Source organism: Aquila chrysaetos, chromosome 23 (assembly GCF_900496995.4).
Source record: "Aquila chrysaetos chrysaetos chromosome 23, bAquChr1.4, whole genome shotgun sequence".
Classification (NCBI taxonomy): Eukaryota; Metazoa; Chordata; class Aves; order Accipitriformes; family Accipitridae; genus Aquila; species Aquila chrysaetos.
The window spans coordinates 17004637-17022975 of NC_044026.1; the positions used below are offsets into that span (position 1 = coordinate 17004637).

At 39.4% G+C, this 18339-nt stretch overlaps 1 long non-coding RNA gene across 1 annotated transcript; it reads left to right on the forward strand.

Moving 5' to 3' along the window:
* Positions 1–9335: 9335 nt before the first annotated feature.
* LOC115334573 lies at positions 9336–18077 on the forward strand. The gene is made up of 4 exons (XR_003921165.1): positions 9336–9447; positions 10452–10637; positions 11036–12918; positions 17563–18077. It is a non-coding gene; the product is annotated as an uncharacterized LOC115334573 (long non-coding RNA).
* Positions 18078–18339: the final 262 nt, after the last annotated feature.

The window sequence follows — 18339 nt, forward strand, 5'->3', positions numbered from 1 at the left end:
TAAGATTATTTTAATAACACTGGTACCTCTACAGAACAAATACTTCAGTTTAGATTTTTCTTAAATGTCTCCAACACATTTATCTTATAAGGTGGCAAATGAAATCCTATTCTAGCGAAGGCCAAATACTGCTCCCCAAGAGATAAATTGAGAATAAATTCACCGACCTCAGTGGAGCTAGCGTGGATTATACTATCGTGTCATGAAATGAAAGTACAGTTTGGCTCTTGCTCTGCTATGCAAGGGAACTGTCAACTTTATAAATGAAACCAGACGCATAGCAACAGCCTGGTTTCCCTCACCCAACACACACTCTGCTTTTAATTTCCAGTTGTATTAAGGAAGCTTTATTTGGGTCATTAAGCATTTCTGTATTAGCACATCTGCCTTTGACTATAGAAACCAGTGATATGGCTTCCAAAAGTAGCAGGCATGTCAGCAGCGAAGGAAGAAAAGGGAAGATCCAGGAGAACAGCTTTAAAACGTTGTAAAATGTGTTAGTTATAACTAATTACTTTAATCCATATATTAACTGGCTGAAAAGACAAGATGAGTTGCAAGATTTTATAAATACATCAAAGACTTCTGGTTACATCAAAAGACATTCACATTCTTTATCTATTATGCTTAGGGCTTAAGGTTTCCTATGCAAACCTGTTGCCGTTTTTTCCTTTGAAGAGCAGATGCTCTAAAAGAGCATTGATACTTCAAAAGAATGTACCTTGTACATGGGGTAGCACTTAGTAAAAATATTGTCTTATGCTCCTCTCTCCCCATCTTGCAGAAGAGAAACATGAAACTAGTTAATACTTACTGTCAAAGACTCCATCACCATTATGTTAAAAAGAAAATTCCTCATTTTTTGTCCCCCTTCAGCCTGTTCTATACTTGTTTGAGAAATAGGAAAGGCCTGGATTCACACCTACGTGGATAGAGGGGCGAACCATTACCCTTGCACTAGTTTATGTTGCTAAGCCTCATGCTATATGTGGGGAACCTTATTGCTGTGCAATCTTATTGCACTTTTGCTTCTCAAATGGTCAATGCATTGAAGAAGGTCAGAATCGCTCACCTGAAGCTGAAATCTAATCAGTGTTTTTGAGACCTTTCCCATAAGATTTCAGTGAACTCTGAGTCAGTCCCTCAAATGCTTCATAAGTCAAGCAGAACTGAGAATTACATCATGGAAACATCACAAAGTAAGGGGAAATGCAATGCTTTTCCCCATCAGAGAATACTAAAATGGCCATAGAATTCGGAATATAGGGGCGTCAAGAAATGTAACTAATGAGTGGGAGGCAATAAAGAGGTAGAGAAAGTTACATGACTGTAAGAAAAGAGCAAACCAAGTCAAAACTTGCCAAAGGGGCAATCCTGCTAAGGAAAGGTTGCTACAAAGATGATGGACCCAAGCCCTCTCAATTCAAGGTAAAGCAGAAGGCAATGCCCACAGAGTGGTTGCTCAGTTTGGAGGTTAGGAAACTCTGGAAGGCAGGACGTGTGAAAAATGTAGGAGGGCAGTGCAGTGCTGGAACAGGTGCCCAGAGACATTGTGGGATCTCCCTCTCCAAAGGATTTCAAGACGTGGCAAGACAGTGCCAGGGCCGATGACTGGCAGTAGCCCAGCTCTTTGAGCTAGACGACTCCAGAGGCTTCTTCCAAACAGCATTTCTACAACTGTATGTTTTGGTGACTGAAGGGCAGCATCTGCTTAGTATCACAATGTATTTTCTTGGAATGAATCTTGCTTACAATATAGCAATACTTTGCTCATGCTGAACATGAAAGGGCAGGTCTGGTGTAGTGGAGCATGTTTGTACTCAATATAAACCGGTCACATTATTGGCATTTTGTTCAAAATTTGTGTAGTAGAAAGCTTCAAGTCAGCTTCTCCCAGCATCCTGGACACCTATGGAGAGGTTTCACGAGGATTTTAAGTTCTGGGAATTGCTCCTTTAAACACAAATGGGAGCTGGCCTCGCAAATCTTATTGGTTCCCCTAGCCACCCGTAACAGTGAATACCTTACTTATTGTGTTCATTATTCCAGTGAAATTGCTAATCTTAACAGGAAACAGTCATTATAAGGAAGCATAACTATTTCATATTTGTGTATGAGCTTTTTTTTGCTGCCACTTCAACTTCTCATTAGAGTAGGTAGCTACCTGCTTTACCTCTCTGCAGTGGAGTTACCTCATTTTTTACAGCTCTAGCCTAGAACAGTTTGAATAATCCTACAATACATCCAATAATTTTAAACAATTTTTTTTTATTGACAGACAGGATTACTACGAACACCCAGTGTAACCTAAATACTTCACTAAGTTAATTTCTCCTCTAAGATAATGCATACATTTTAGAAAAGCATGCAGTCTTGATTTTAAAATTGCTGCCGCTGTAGAAACTCCCATTATTCTAAATAACCTGTTCCAAAGTTCACCTATTCTGACTATTGCAATTTTGTATTCTACTTCTGATTTGATTTTATTTCATTTCAGCTTCCATCCACTGTATTTTATTACATCAGAGGTGGTCTCTATGTAAACAATGTCTAAACAGTGCCATTTAGGTTAGTTTTCAGTGAATTTATAAAAGCACATTAACACAATTATATTGTCTCTTACGCGCTTGAAGTTATACAAACACTTTACACGCTGAATAGGAAAACCAGTTCAGGTTTCTCTTCCCTCTATTATTGCAAGTTAATGAAGATCAAACAAACCAGAATGAGAGAAGAAATCAATGAGAGAAAGTACAGTACATGTATGAAAGCTCATTCCCATAAATTTATAATGATGATAACATTGGCTGGCTCATTTTTAGTTTGTATCAAAGGCAATATTTAGGCATCTAGTACAATTCAGTCAATTGGAGGTCAGACAAACCCTCTTTGTCATGGTTTAAACCCAGCCAGCAACTAAGCACCACGCAGCCACTCACTCACTGCCCCCCTGCCCCAGTGGGATGGGGGAGAGAATCAGGAAAAAAAAAAAAGTAAAACTCGTGGGTTGAGATAAGAACAGTTGAATAGAACAGAAAGGAAGAAACTAATTATGGCAATAGTAACAATAATAAAATGACAATAATAATAAAAGAATTGGAGTATGCAAAACAAGCGATGCACAATGCAATTGCTCACCACTCGCTGACCCATGCCCAGTTAGTTCCCAAGCAGCAATCCTAGCAGGCCAACTCCCTCCAGTTTATATACTGGGCATGACATCACATGGTATGGAATACCCCTTTGGCCAATTTGGATCAGCTGCCCTGGCTGTGTCCCCTCCCAACTCCTTATGCACCTCCACTAAACACTACTTAGCACCAGCTGAAAACATCAGTGTATTACCAACATTCTTCTCATACTGAACCCAAAACATAGCACTGTACCAGCTACTAGAGAGAAAATTAACTCTATCTATCATCTCAGCCAAAACCAGAACAATCTTCTACAAGTTTAGAAAGGGAAGATCCCAGAGGTGCTTCTCTTCTGAGTGATGAGAGATCTAACCCTCTGACTCATATTAAGTTTAATGCAGATTGTGTCCCCAGATTCCCATCTCTGCCTCCCCCACTCCCACTTGTTAAGTATAGCATGTGTAAATAATAAGAGAAAGTGGCCAACTTGGTTTGTTTAGGTTCCCATTAATGAAAGGGGCTATGGTTGGTCTTTATAAATATGTTAACGAAGGAAATCCCACGGCGGAGAAAGTGTTATTTAGGTTAAGGAACTAATGCAACCTGGCTGTAAAGAAGCTTAGGCTGATAATTAGAAGACTTCTAGACATTATTACAGGGAAGATCTGGAATAGGTTTCTACTTGGAGGCATTAAGGCAAAAAAAAAAAATCTAATTAGCTGTAAAATGGAGCTTGATCAATTATAAACCTACGGGGTTACATGATGTGACTGCCAGAAATGACAGGGGACTGAACGCATTGAAGTCCCTCTACTACTTTGATTCTTATTGGAGTATTTCAACACTCTCAGTTGTTCTCCTGCCTAGCCAGAATTCCTCATGTGGGACACTAGCTGTATTCATGATATGAGAGAGGAGAGACAGGACTGATAATTTCATGAGACATTTCAGTTCATTACATCACGTTCCTTTCCGACCCAAGACCTCCAGAGCAGTAGCTTCATTGTCCTTTTTCACAGCAAAGCGTGCACTTCTTGAACACTTCTTGAGGTGTGTCTCTCTAGAAGTGTGTTCACTAGGTAGGTGTAAATCTGTAGGTACGTTTCTACTCTGCCTGACCTCTTCTTCTGCTCATGACATTACCAGTTCAAGACTTGCACAGATTTCTTTCCGTGATGATTTTCCCCACAGTTTCCTGAGGAAAAGGGAAGTTTTCTCTGTCTTATTCCACTGCCAGGGGTACACACACCCCATTTTGGGATGCTCAGAGTATGACATCCCATCACCTGCACCTCTTACCTGAGACAGGAGGGACAGCTGCGTGTCTGCACCCTTACTGGCTCATGTGTCCTCTTGCAGTGGAGAGCACCTCTGAACTTCAAGGATCCCAAGGAAACCCGTGACCATGTGTTTTCGTTACATTGGCCTTCACAGGGCTTATCAAGTATGTTAATGGTAACGCCAAAGGCTGCTCTCCAGCTGCACCTGCGTGTCCAGCTGCAGACAAAGTAGGCACATACTTCACGGGATTGCCGTCGTGTAGGTACTTTGGGACACCCCAGAGAAGATAAAGCTTCCCAACCTGACAAAACTTCTGGCAAAGGACAGAGAGACAAAATATCCCATGCCTCTTCTAAGTTCACACACATAAAAATGACAACCTGTAGCATGTTTAATAGTTTATATTTACTCTCTCTCTCTCCTACCTTATTATATGGAGTCATACCCATTAATCTTCGTGAAAATAAGTCTGTGCTGTAGAGTTTTATCCTTCATATACTTTTCTTAATTTGAAGACACTGTATCTCAGGAATTTTGTCTTATTATATCTTAAGGTATTTTAGATTTGGATGGACACAATTACCCTGGAAAGCGCTCTGGGCATGGTATCCGTCAAACCTGCTTTAAACAGGGTCAGATAACTAGGTAGAAAAAATTACCTGCATTCTCTAAAGCCTTGTCTGTAGGCACTTATCATATCCTGCCCCATGAAATAATGAGGCAGATCACCACAAGGGTAGACCAGATGGATAAAATAAAATAGCAATTTCTCTAGCTATTTGTGCCTTCTTTTACTGCACACCACTTGGTTTTTTCTGTTAGCCAACTCTAATTTCCTCCTCCCAGCTTGCAGAATCCATTCATTTTAACGCAACATAAGCCACCCTAGAGCCATGAAGTTGAAGAGGTTACAGAATTTAATCAGCTTGTTTACATTATTCATCCTTTTAATTTTTAGCAGCCTACATTTTCTCTGTCATTCTCCCAGGGCATTATGGCAGCAGCGAAGCTTTTCCAGGCAAAGCTGCCAAGCCTGAGCTTTCGAAAGTTCTCCCTTCACAGCTCAGGATGAATACCACTGTGGTCTTACTGAAGGAGGCTCCAGATTAAAACAGGAACCGTTTCAAGCTATAAGGTCTGTAATGGAAAAAATGTTGAACTCGTTGTGGAATTAGGATATCTCCTCATTTTCTGGTCGGTCTGCATGGGACATATCCCATATCCCTGGTGCTTGGAGCTCCACTTTTGCGGAGGAGCCCATGGAGGCTGTCCTCGAAGCCCACGTGCCTTTCTTATCTGTCCCGCTGCAGCTCTCCTGGACGGTCGCTGCCATGCAAGATTTACCCTAGAGTCAAGGGGCCCAGGGGATATTGTTATTCTTTATCCTCCACTTGTAATGTAGCCAACCACCATAGCAGAGAAGTTTTTGGGAGGACAGGCACAGGAGAGAATGCACTCACCAGCGTGACATGTAGGGAGCTCATGGGAAGGGATAAAGAGCCCCTTTTTGGCTCCAGAAAGTATAACAAGAAACTAAGCAAAATAAGAAAGTCAGAAGAATTGTTCTCTAAAAGAAGAATTCCAGTCTCTGATGCAGAGATTTGGGATTTTGCAGTGCATAGCCCATGACTGTCAAAACCACAACTGTTTGTGAAGTAACGACCATCTGAGGAGCAACCTTCTAGCGCTTCAAGCTATAAAAGCTGCAGATGTCAGGAGTATCTTAAAGGGAAATAACTTTAAGAATGAAGTGTTTGAAGAAATCTTGTTGAGACATACCAAGCTGAAGATAAATCAATGTAATCATTCCTGGAAAGCCTGGCTGACAAATTTCCCTATCGCATAGTTTGTGGGGATAGCATAAAATGTTTCCTGCCTTACTCATGCAAACATTCCCGGTAATTTCAGTAAGACCCAGATTAAATCTTGGAGTAAGGAAAATAGGATTCAGCCAAGAGTTTTCTACTGCTTATGAAAATTCCCCAGGAGTCAGAAGGAAAATTATAGCTATTTTAAGGTAGCTTAGAATATAAGAGGTAATGCTTGCTGTGGAGTTTTCAGGGGAATTTAAAATTTGATAGAAAAGGTGTTGTTCTGATTAGATTCACTACCTGCACAGTGCAGTTTCTACAATACTGCAGTGACTTTGGTTGGATAGGTTTTCCCCCATATTATGAAAACAGCTTTCTAGAAGACAAAAATGACACATTCAAGAATATGGCATATAGTAATTGAAAAATTGTGTGTCTCAGTCTCATTAAGCTGATATAAGTAGACTCTTATTTACAAACCGTTTAAGATCTTCAGCGAGAGGTGATACAGTTGCATATCACAGACAATAAATATATATACTGGGGAGGAGGTTAGGTTCAGCTGCAAAACTACTAAACTACTCAGCAGACAGCATGGTTCTTCTGCGAAGTTTCTGTCCCTTCCAACCAGTGATGAATCAAAGCTATGCTTAAGCAAACGGGCCAGCCACCATTTATCCCATTTAAGGAACATGACTACCTGCACAGATTGGAAGTGTGTTTTTACTGCTGAAAGTATCATTCTTTCAGGACAAAGAAAGTTCAGTTCACAAAGAGTTATCTGTTCTGTAGCAGCCTGGTGCCTCTAAAATACAAGTTGCCAGCAGTTCCCGGCAGCGAGCTGGATGTGGAAGACAGCTGAGGGGAATGCCGGGAGGAGCCGGACTCCAAAAAGGCAGCGCGGAGAGAAAGCATCTGGCGGTGGGGAATCGTGACCCCAGCCACTGGAAACCACACACAGGGAGACACTTCCCAGCACTTGCAGTCACAGCCTTTCCAAGGTGATCAGCTATTCTCGTTACGGACTTCCTTTAGGACTTCAGTAAGCATCCAGACTTTTCTTCCCATCCGCTGTTGAATCAACTGCAGAAACAGAAAATGTCTCAGGACCCCTTGGGAACGCTTGTTGGCTCTCTAAGTAAAGACACAGTATTATATAGCTGTGGGTATTGAGTCCTTTCTCGGAGCAGTTTTATTTTATTAGTCACATGTAAAGTTGTATCATGCTGGTCACTTGCCCTAAGCCACACAGTAAGAATTAAAAAAGGAAAGAAAAAAGTGGCATTCAGGGTACAATTTCCAGAGGTAATTATTTTGGTCCAGTCAAAACATTAACTTTTTTTCTAACGTATGAGGATGAAAAAAGACAACAGATTTCCCCATGGCATCTTTCTGTGCTTCTGCTGCAACAATTAAGTTAACATGTCACATCTGCTATGCATCCTAATGAGGGAAGACAGTCAGGATCCTAACCCAATTCATCCAAGAGCAAGAGATCTGAGATGCTTGTTTCTATAACCCTAGAAGCAAAGTCATTATTATGGCTGAGGTATGTGACTGGTACTTACATCCTAGACCTTTTCTCTGTGCCTAGAAGCAGTTCACATAATTTAATTTTCTTGTTTTCCCATTCCAACATCTATTATAATCTTCTTTTTTTTCATAGGACTACTAACCTGGTAACCAACAATTAGTACGTACCACACAGGCATGTGTATATACATGTAAGGCACCGTCAAGTAAGGAAGTAGAAGTAGAACCAGAAATTAGTCAATGAAATGCAAAAAGGGGCTCAAGTTGCCAGAACTGTTTCTAATAAGTGATAATAGTTTGAATTTTTAGACTTTCAAACTAATAGCTTTGGCTTTTGAAAAAAAGAATTTATCCCCCCAAATAGTTTAAACCTAAGTGGAAAGAGGAAGTTTTGGCTCAGTCCTGTTCACATCTTCTAAAAGGATCATCCAGCCTAATCCAGTCTTCAGGAAGAACTAAAATTGTGATGTCAAATTTCTGTTTCTAGCCCAAATTTTTATATATAGCGTGCCAATAATGTGTCTAGAAGAACTAACCTGCCTGAGGTTAAAATGTTTTCCCTGATTTACAGTGTTTGGTTGAAAATGTATTTAGGCTGATGACAAGCAAAGCAGGGTGTAATTTAATTTGAAAAGAAATTACTCTAATGCTGTAAAACTCACTGAGAAAAGTCAGATTCATAAAAGGTAAAGGAAATGCTAACAAACTATAACTATCACAGGGCTAGAGAGTAAAATGGTGTTAAATAATGTGCATATTTTGTGAGGTATTCTTTTTATAATTGACAGTAGGAACATGTATACTTTGCAAATTCTAATCACGGCAATCACTGCCAGATCAGCAAAGGTTTATATATAACTTCATTTGCATAAAGCAACTGCAGTGGGCTTCATCCCATCTAAAATTAATGAATTTACAGATCGAGCCCAATATTCAAACACCTGTATTTAGGTGTCTACCCTCCCCTCTGGATGCGAGTAAGGTGTTAGAGGGAGTTGAACCCAGTCTTTAGAATGACTTTTCATCAGCTGAATAGCTCTTTAGGGAGAGGGAAAGTTCATTTGCCTGAACAGGCCTTTCAGGATGGTAAATGTTTTCTCTGTTTAGACATTTTCAATTATTCTACACAGCTGCAGCTGCTGCTGCAGAAAGTTGGGCTTCTTGTTTGGCACTAGCTGCCAAAGTTCAGGTAACTGAATCTCACCTTTTGTTTACTGCGGTTACTAGAGGCTCAATTCAGTTGCCTAAATAAGAGTGGCCTAAAAATAGGCCTTTTCGGAGGAGTCAAGATGTCAAGAAAATCTACTCAGGTATGGCAAATATGGGTCAGGCCTTATGGGCGACCCACGCTATGATGGGCAGGCAGACAGCCAGAATACCTTACTTAGGGCATCTTAAAAGGCACTAGGTGCTGAGTTGGAGCAGCCGAATGTCGCTGTCAATTTTCATTAATTATAACAGGAACACAAGAGTCTGAGTCTGGAACTGGATTTCTGGCTGAGTCCTGTGTTTAAGCTGGTTATCTTAACTCCCTCCATAGTCAGCAGAGGGAGATGCTTCCAGGGTCCCTTGCCTTAGACGTTTATTTCGGCAAGGAATGAACCTTTCTGCAGAAAAACCTCACCCACTCTGCGTTGATTAAAGAGGGAACCTATATGAAAAGCTTACAGGAAAACAACAAAGGGGAAGTGAGAAAAATGCCATCTATATTGTGTATTATTATTTCAGCACATCAGCCTCTTCCCTTTGTATTGGTTCAGATAAGATCTACTGAGTTCAAAGGAAAATCTTTAAGTTTTAATGAGAACAAATGTAGGTCCAAAGAGGCTTCAACTCACCGAACTTAAAAGGAATTCTGTGTAATAATATGCCAGGCTGTTCTGCTTTTCTAACCCACTTACAAGTGAAAAGCTTGATGGGCTTGTATTGGCATTGCATTGAATTTCTGGGCAATTGTAACAGAACCACATTTCGGTACTGAATCTTTTTGACTTTATATTCTTATATGGGCTACCTAGAGATTAAATTGGCCAGCCGTGTTCCTCTACAGTCTCTTACTGTCATTTTCAGAAAATCTCTGCAGGGAGATGTAAATTCTCCTGCATGAGCAGGTCTCACTCCAGAAGCCGCCCAGAGGTCCAGAGGCAGAATCTACCTCTGGTTGTTGCTGTTGCCAAGCTATAATAATCTATTTTTAAAGCAAGGATGGTTCTACCCTTTAAAGCAATTTCAAGACAAGAACTGTTTTTCCACCTTCTGAAAATGGGGGGGGTGGGGGAGGGTGGGTGGTGTTGCTATTTGGTTTTAGGCTTTTTTAAACACAGACACCCAAGCTGATTTTGTGACGGTTTCTGGACTGTACTTTGATTACATACCCCCCTTAGAAGTAAGAACCCTGAAAGGGTCATCTTTGTTTCATGGTTTTTTACACAAAAAAAAACCCAAAAGAAAAAGCTGCTTGCTGCAGAAAATACCATCTCTGCCTCTCTCCCTAAGACATAGATTTAAAAAAAAATTTACTCCAGGTCTCTGGTATTTGAGCAGCTGGACAGTTTAGACTGAGTAGTGTGTCTTTACTTACCTAAAATATAGAGTTTCTAGGTGCCAGAAAGCAAATAAAAGAAATCAGCATGTGCTGCTGTACTAAATTAATTCAAATTGTTGTGCTAATTAATTTTCCTCTGTACTCCAGATTAGATTTCTATGGATTTTACTGTAAAAATACTGGATGTCATCTGTATTTTAGTACTAGTTCAGATTCATCCTGACTCAGTTGTGAAGTATTTTGCTGTCAGGAAGATCTCACACTGTTTTACTAAAGATGTTCTCAAAAGAGCAGTTCTTCAAGTGATTTCTAACCATGCTATGGTCATACTAGGTAAGAAGCACACATATCAGATACATACATTTTTAATGCTGTTTATCAGAAAGGGGTATGTCATCAGTGTGTAGGGTAAAGGCTTTCAGTGATGTTTAATAAGACCACCGCTACAATTTACTGTCAAATTGAAACAGAGTTTCATGCTGAGGGGATAATCAATATGAGAATAAGACTGTGATTTGCTAAAATATGAGCTTGAGGGAATAAAATGTAAAGGGAGTTAGCAGTAGGATCTGGCTGACAATAGGCATCTTAGCCTTAGCTTTTCGGAAAAGGAGAATACCTAATTTTGATTCAGAGCAAATTAATGATTCAGCTAAAACTTCAGACCGTAAATCTCCTTTTGACCCATTTGAATATAACAAAGGACTTCGTTATTATTTACTTTCCCACAGTGATCATCCGGTAACGAGAGAAAATGCCCTTGCAGGCTGTACCGTGTGCCAGAAGGACAGGGCAAGCCCCCTCTGTGACCATCCTCTGGGGAGGATTCATGGAAGCAGAACGTCTTACCCTGAGGAGAAGCTGGTGAGATGCCGTTCAGCTCAGTGACAGCGTTCCTCCCTGCAGCCCGTTTCGCAGCTGAGCAAGGACCTGATAACATCTAACGGGCATCTAACGCCCGATGTGGACAAAACCAGCAGCAGAGCGCTGGTACTCAGTCATATCCCCTGTACTGGCTCAGTTCTGAAAACTCACAGTTTGACGTTCTGCCGTGGAAACAGAAACCGAACTAAATTGTGCGATGCCGGGAGGAAGAGCCACCGAGATTTGTCAGACTTTTTGTCTGTTTGTGCCGGTTTGTCAGACTGCTGTGTGCTACCTCAGCTTTTCCCCCAGAAAGGGTGATTTCATTCCTCTTATATAAATATCTCCTAACCTGGTTTTAAACTCAGACTTCTTTGCCAGTATGTAATTCTTTACATTCTGCAAAATACCCGTAACTGTGTTAGAGCCCCAAACGCTACATTTTTGTCCTTGAAGGTTTTGATTCCCAACACTTGAAGCAGTAAAGCCCCACCCCACGCATTTCAGTTTTATCCCTCCGTTTTTCACTTGCCGATGCATACAAATGAAGACCTAGGTAAACCTTTTCAGGATGCTAATGGCGAGCTCTCCAGTTCCCACGACAGTGCTAGCAGGGTGCAAAGCTGTGAGGAGAAAAGGAGGAAATTAGCCTGTCACCCTGGGAAAGCAATGCCTACTGATACAAGGAGCAGTCTAATCTCAGTAGCCTTTCTAAACAGTTTACATGAAAAAAACAACAAACAGAGGGAAGGAAGGAAGAAAAGGATTTCTGTTGTAAATTGACAGGAATGGCTGTATTGGGTTTCCGCTGATGAAATCTGTCCACAGCAAAGGGTTAGAAGGAATAAAGGAGGCTTTATGCCTTGTTAGGGTGAGAGAAAACAAGACATAGTGATGAAGCTGAATATGTAAGCAAGCTTCTCAAAACTTATGTGAATATTTGGGATTTACACTTTATTTTCTGGATAAACCATCCACCAGTTTCTTTTTTTGGTAATTTTGAGGGAATTTTTTCGGTGTGTGGCTCAGCTATTTATCAGTGTTCAAAACAGAGATTATACACTGTAGTCAGAGATGATAGCAACTCACTAGGCTGTTTTAAATGCAGATTAAAAATTATTGAAAGCAGACTGGATTCTGGATAACCATACCAGTAGTGTGCTAGTAAAAACAAGTAATTTTAACATAGGCCATACAAATCACATTTATATATACAATCCAAATGTTTGGTTTTTACTACATTAGCAGTGTGCAAAACAGAATGCATTTGAGAAATCCCTGAAATAAAGAAGAATATATTTAGTACCAATGGACTGCACAGAAGAGAGATAAACTACTAGATTACCTTTTGGACATGAGATTAATATTCAATGGGGAGATGGTAAAAACCTGAAGGTTTAGAAAATACAAATGTAAAATTCCTTACATCATTCTGCAACTGTGCAGTTCAGAGATACATTAAAATGTCAATATTGGAGCACTGGCACTTAGGGAAACACTAGGTCAATGAAGAACTGAATCTGATTTGATGAACTGGATGACTGGTAAGACACAAAATCTAAAAGAGCTTAATTCTTGAATATTATTTCCTAAAGCAGCGAGAATGCCAAAGAAAGTATGAGGAGAAGACTTAAAGCTTTCAGTAAGGAACGTAATGACCCAGGTACGTCAATTAGATATTCTGCCCTCAAGAACGTGCAGGACCTGTGGTTCCACAACGTGAAGTCTCTGGCAGCAATATTGGCTGCAGGTATACCCATTACTACCTTTTCCTGAGTTCACCTGCACAGTTTCTTGAACGGACACACTGTGAACTCTATCAGGGAGCCAATCAGTTTAATATAATTTCTGTCAGGTTTTTAGGGTTTGGTTGGTTTTGGTTTTTTTTTAGTTCAGAACAGCTGCACAAAGACTTGAGCTGAAGCACAAGGCACGATTTCCTCCAGCAACTACTATTGATTCACACTTTGTATTATGAAATCTATTAGCCTGTATGTGAAAGCTTAATATAGCAAAGCTGGTGTCTTGCTGATGAGAACAAAGGCATTGCATGAAATAAATGCATTAAAATTGGTAAAAGATAATTACCCAGAAGCATTCTAAAGGTTTGAATGCCATCTTTGTCTCTTACCCTCAGTCCTTAAATATGCAATTTCAGTCAGTACTTGCTCCTCCTTTACTGATCATAGTTCTGACTGAGTTTAACCTGCCAAGTTAATTTTAAAAGGTAAGTTTTACGTTCTTTATAAGTCCAAGGATTTGTGTGGGAACTTCAAAAGCTAATTTTACAATTTCAAGAAAACTACCACGATAGAGGCATCCTCCTTGCATACCAGACATATTTCACTCCCAGGAAATGCTTTCTCTAGGCTGCTACCCTGCATAACCAAACTGACCGCCGGCACCTCAGAGCTTGCTTTTCGGGGGTCCTGGACATGACAAGAATGGACCAATAACCTGTTTAGAAATGCTCCTTTGGAGAACAAATTTCTTCAGGTTTAGCCAGCCATCCTAAAGTCATATTTAACATGAGAAAAGTGTGACATAAATAGTTTTATAATAATTGCAAGGATTAAAAAGTAATGATTATGTTTAAAGACAGATGCACAGAGATAGGTAGAAACCATGCCTGTTGACTCCGGATTTTGGTAAGCTCTGTAAGGGTTTCCTACTGTTATTTCAACTAAAAAGCTGTCTGCTGTCAGCGGGGATGATTTTCTTCTAAATAGGATAATGCACAGAGGCAGAAGTCCTCTCATATTCGTTTCCATACAGAGTGATCCATTACTGAGGAACTCTTCCCAGCTGGTGCTTCTTATGATTAATAAACTTTATCGAGGTGTCAGTTTTGCCCCGTATTGCAACTGCTGGCTGACCATCAGAGTTTCACTTCTCTTTTGCATTGAGATATTTTTAAAATTTTCTGGGTCAAAGCCAAGCAGAGGTCTTGCCTGTAAACACAGCTATTTACTGAAGGTAAATAAAATGTCCTGCTAATGACCTAGTACTTCTGAGTGCTACTCAAATTCGCAGAGAGCTACTGGCTTTCTAGCAGTAAGTTGAATACTAACTTGTCTGTATTATTTTGCAATAAACAAATGGAGGTTTATGTTCTTTCCAGGACTCTTTATGTTTGTCATACCTATGTATTAATGCCACCCTCAGTGTCTTTATTAATCGTCACCTTTCAATTACCCATTATCTTTGGAACTCTGTTAAGGTCAGGGATAGCTTTTTGCAAGGAGTTTCAAATATGAGTTTAGAGGTACACTGAAGTGTATAGAAAAGTGCCTAATACATTTTTATGAATTATTTATTATTTATTGCAATAATTAACTCAGCCAAGTGGAAGAGACAATCTGCAAATCCAGAAATTATGATAAATAGGCGGTACAGCAAATAAGAGGGACTAATTCAAACCCTCTGAATCACAATGTGATACAGATGTGAAATAAAGCAGAGCCAATGTATAGGAAGGAACAGAGGGAATTCCTGCATCACAGAACAAATCTCCATAGGAAACATCTGGAAATTATCAGGAAAAAAACAAACAAACAAAGAGGTCCCCTTAAACTTTAGAGCTTGCTAATCACAAGCCATTGGTTAAAAGAAGCTGGAAAACAGAGATACAGCAGGTATTGTGAATAGAAATTAGTATAACTAAAAAAAGAAAGGATACAATATCAAATATTTGATAGTTACTATAGTTTGGATGGGATATAGTGTCCTTAAGGGAAGGCTAAGCAATGTCAAGATGACATTGCATCTCCAAGGCATATGTGAACATGGTAAAAGACTGGTCTTTGCAAGGGTTAATTAAACATATTCTAACCCATTAAAACACGTACAGCAGACAAGGCGGTGCAGAGTTCAAAAAGGGTTGAACTGTTGCTGCTCAGTGGGGCTGGTGCCCTCTGTGGTGCCGCTTGTATGGACACCTAGTCAAAGTAAGCCGCTTCACAAAGACCCGTTGTGTAAATGAAATCCCTGTTTCCATCAGATTGGAGGAGAATATTCAGCTTTCTTAGTGACAAGTCAGAGCACCTCTTCTATCAGTGCCTGGGTTTCTCTGGAAAGCTCCTCTGGAGTATCTTGCTTGACCCATGCACTCAGAAGAGATTCTAGGTCCTCACTCTACATGTCAGATCATGGTTTGAAAGCCAAGCATCTAACATATACGCAACACCTTACACAGCTTGTATGTGCTTCAGGTCTTTATTGATATTGGCCCTACATCATTTGTGGTTCTGATACAAAGATTTTCTGAATAGTCCTGGAATGTGCACAAAACATGCTTGGTGTTTTTTTTTTTTTTTTTTCTCCTTCAGTTTCATGTTATATTATTTTGGAATTCTGGGTGGTTTTAGGATCTGCCCCTGCCTAGACCAAAGATGCTAAAGGTACATATCCAACATAAGATATTTTACATGAGCAAAGAAACATAGCTTTGAGTAACAACTTAAAAAAAAAAATAGTAGTCAAGATGGGGAAAATGTAGTTCTCATTTATATGGTCAAGTCAAATAAAACAAATTAGGTCTCAGTTAGTCCTTCATTTCTTTACCAAATTTATAGTTCCCATATGTAAGATTTGTCAGTCTTATGAGAATGGCCAAACTAGCCCTAACTACCTCTGGTTTAACTTGAATTTAAATGCTCTTATGTGCCTATTTTTATAGAAATAAAATCTCTTCAGGATTAGCTTATTATTTTTCTAACTTGACATTTTTTATATGTGTAACGATTTAGACTATATACTTCAGATTTCTTTTTCTAATTTAGCTTTAGTAAAGTGGAATTTAGCTTTAGTAAAGTGGCAAGAATTACTCTATAAAACTTCGCAGGAGGAAAAAAAATCTAAGGAAAATATTATCAGAAGCTAAGAAATGTGAAAAGTTTGAGATATGAACCACAGACTGGGCCATACATTGTTCTCTTTAGCAAAAATTTATTGTAATAGGAATGGTAGCAATGATGTTTTAGATTACATCAATATTCACATGACCAGAATTCATTTCAGTTTGCTTTCTACGTTTATCGTGACGCTCAAGGTTATACATCTGCTAGTGATGCATTGCCATATAATGAAGGTAGTAAAAATGCAATGAAAAATACTATCCTGTCTTCAGCAGTTTGTAACAACGATCTTTTGCTGGTACACCCTTTACAACCCTGTAAGAACCATGTTTATTAGCACTGAGCATTGAGACACACCACAGCCATGGCAAGAGGGATATGTGTTTTTATTTTCTCTGTCAGATTGTTGTTCAAAACCACTAGCTGTTTGGAGCAGATAGGGTAGCTGTACATAATTAGTATGGAAAGTAAAAGATGTATAAGCTTGTGTTTGACAAAGACAGCTCTTTCTCAGAAGAATGGAATAGCATATTTGGGTCTATACTTTTATATGTTTTTACTTATACGCTAGTGTTTTGCTTATCTTCTTTAAAACTTTATTGGCCATAATGAGAAATGGAACTGGGATTAGGAAATTTTACAACTGTATTTTAAGAACTTTCTCAACAAACATCTTCAGACCACTCTGTTCCAGGAAGAGTCTGGAGTCAGTTATTTCCGGATAGTCCCCAGGAACTGTTTGTTTCTGCTCTTATTGGGTATTCCCAACAGGGAATGACCTCAGAAAGGAAGAAATGCAAAAATTATTTATAGGAGTTCAGTGAAAGACACTTAAATATTCTGACAAAGGAAACTGCCCTAGACATTATTTGTAAAGAGTTTAAGCAGGGAAAGTCCTCCTAGGATTCAATCTAATAGATGTGTCCAGCACTGAGGTGCTAGTAACACCTTCATCAGTGAAATATGCAGAAGATAAGCAACTAAATGGGAAGAGTTGTTTGTACTTTTTTACCTCAAAATCTGTATTCATAGATTCATTCACGCCGAGTGTTTTTTATTATGTTTTGATAGGATCTTTCTACCTGCCGAACATACATAAATTCTTGTAAGATTTCTGGGAGGCAAGGGAAATTTTGTCCAAAAAAGTAAGGAAAAAAATGTAACTATACCAGCTGTTGAAAATGTCTGCAAATGACCTAGCTGCATGAGGTAGAGGCATTTAAATTCAGAGAAAGTTTTTTTTGTGGTTACTAATTTCACAGTCAGTGTTGGAAGTTTTTATCTGTTCTTTTATTTTTCTCTAGATTGCAGCTAGTAATGCTTTAAGAAATGTTATGAAATTAGAAAATAAACCCATTATCATTACCTGTTCCTTCAACTGTCAATCAAACTTCCCACACAATTGTCCCAAATCTTTCTCCTGCTCCCCCAGAAAGTATTAGGCTTGTTAAAACTTATTCTTCCCTGCAGCATAATACTGTTAAAAATATGTCTGATTCCATTCCTTCAGCTTGTAATGACTTTCATTCCATTTGCAGGTCATGTTGAAACAGTCTTTTTCAGATGAAGATTCATGGTGCCACTTGCCATCCTTGCAGTGGAGAAACCAAACTTATTGCCAACCTAGACTGTATTACAATAGAAGAGAAATATGCATCGTGTTTTTTTCCCCAAATTTTCTCTTCCATCCTCATCCACAAAGTATTAAGCTGAATAGGGAATCCTGTCTTAGCTTCTTTTGATTCCCATTTATTTAAGTATAAATATATAAAAAGCGAAACATTTCCTAGTGCAATAAAGTAGAATACCTATTTTTTATGCTTTTTCTTGATTCTAAATGTCAGAATTATTTCCTGTTCACTGAGCAGAGGAAGGCATAAAAAGTAAGACTTATCACTGCCTGGTGGGCAAGACACTTTTATCGTACTGCTTCATGGGATAATGACTGCTTATAACAAATGCCTAGCTGTAATGGGAGATATTTGTCTCTGAATAACATAGCAGCTGGGGCACTCTGGTGAGACACCGAGGTTCAAACCCCAGTTTCAAATCAAGCAGAGAACCCCTGTTCCCAGATTGTCAGGCAAGTCGGAGGTGCAGATTAGGACAATATTGATTGTAAAGAACTTGCTGTGTCCATTACCATGAAACAAATTTCCTTCTTATGTCTCTCTCGACTCTCACCATTGTAAAGGACACCCAAGCTGTTCAATGCCAAAAAATTCACATACTCTTTACCTGATATGCACGATTATTCTTGGATACCCGATTATATACAGCGATACGCTCCATCTCCAGACCTTCAAGCCTTTGAA